Raw genomic sequence first — 2,022 nt, forward strand, 5'->3', positions numbered from 1 at the left:
AAATTAGGTGTAAATTATTCACTTTTTTACAACTTTGACCTTCAGTAGAGTGGAAAGCACCTTCTGGATTCGTTTCTGTAGCAGATTTTAAGATTTAAGACTAATTTTTTGTTGTCAATTTTGCAAAATATGAACCCCAAATTCAACAAAACCTACACAGACACCTGCAAAATACAAATCTTGAGGTATAGACAATCGACATATTAATATTGAACACTTTTTATACACAGAAATACAGCAGAAAAAAAAGGCTGCAGGCTTCTTCTTCTTCTTCTTCTTCTTTTTTTTTTTTTTTTTTTTTTACCATTTCCGGTATTTGATGAGTACATGTTTCTTCACAATGTCTTTTTAAGAATTTCAAGAAAAGAACAATGCTATTTAGGTTAAATCATTGATCAAATAATGAAAGATTTAGCCTGAAATTTAAAAAGCACATAGTGTTGCCAAGAAAATCTTAACAAAAATCTGAAATCTGCCAACATATAGAGTAAAATGAATGAAGAAGAAAGTTTCTGATAGTAAAAAACATGTTTTTTCTTTTTTGAAAATCATTTAAATTGCTAACTCATGACGGAAACCTTGACACAATGCACTAATTTCTAAAAATTTTACCAAATCTGAATACTTGAAAAGTTGTGTGAAATGATTTGCACATGAGTTTTCTACATTTCAACACCAATATTGGCACAAAAACATAACAGACACAATCTGTTTGTTTGCCAAAACTATAGAACTTCTCATTCAGAATACAAAATGAGAGAATTGGAGCATTCTGCTTAATTCACAACCTTTTATTGGGCAAACAGACTAATGTTTGAACTCTAAATAGTCCTTATAAGAGTCTGTTTCTATACTCTTCCCTTCACTTTGCCCTTCAAATTCACATTTATTACGAACCGAAATGTCCCAAAACAATGGAACTTTACTATGTAGCAGAAAAGAAAACAGAAAATAGACAGTTTAGCCCATTTTTTTCCACCTGGCAGGAGGAAGTGAGGCGATAAATCAGACAACTGTTAGCTGCTAACAAAGGCAGAATGAAGACAATGGAGAGGGGAGTTAAAGTTGGATAAAAGTAGATCTCAGGAAGACAAACCAGCTTTCAGTCATCTTTGCGTCAAACAGTAGCGTTTTAAAGTAAATGGAACCCAAAAGTGTGAGTTTACAGCCGGATATAAATGATTTTGCACCTCTTTGGACACCTCAAGGACTGTCACATGGATGTTTGTCTCTTTGTTGGATCCTGTTGCAGATAAGCCTCCCTTTGTCTTCCTAAATCTCCAAGCTTCTCTTCTTGTTTAGGGCGAACCTCCTACCATCCTTAGCTCCTCACCAACATTAACTCACCCACGTCTATCAAAACTCATCTAAAATGCTCTGAACTGGGCTAAAATTTATATAAATGATTATTTCTACAACTGACTACATTTGGAAAGTTTTTCTTGATTAATTATTTTAATTTTCCCGATCAGTACGCTGAAATAGAATCCTGTTTTGCCTGTTTCTGATTAGAATTTGCATTTTGTTGATTTCATGCGCCTTCGTCCATGAGATATTATTGTGTGTGATCACAATTTGAGTTTTATATAACCTGATTTGAATAATGAACCTGGATTGATGTCTGTGTTTTCTTTCTGTCTTGTGTGTTTTTTTTTAAGCAAGGGAACGAAACTATCCCTCTGATTTGCTTAGAAAATATCTTATAAAGTGACTGCTCCCTTTGAATCTAAGGACTACATCCATTATGCTGTAACTGATGAAGACAGAGCGACGTCAGATTAATAAGACTGATAATAAATGTAATCCAGGGGCTGGTAAATCATTAAGAAGAGCTGCAGTTTAGTGTGTTGCTTCCAGCTGTTTGTAGAAGGGTTCCTTCTGAGTTTGTTAAATAACTATATAAGGTTGCTACCATTGTTCAACATGTGTAAATGTGCACAACCCATAGGCGTTTCTAGCCCATTTTTGGGGGTGCTTATTGGTATTTTTTCATATTTATATAATTTTTCCTCTAGCTGTATA

The sequence above is a fragment of the Acanthochromis polyacanthus genome, chromosome 7 (genome assembly GCF_021347895.1).
Source record: "Acanthochromis polyacanthus isolate Apoly-LR-REF ecotype Palm Island chromosome 7, KAUST_Apoly_ChrSc, whole genome shotgun sequence".
In the NCBI taxonomy this organism is placed as follows: domain Eukaryota; kingdom Metazoa; phylum Chordata; class Actinopteri; family Pomacentridae; genus Acanthochromis; species Acanthochromis polyacanthus.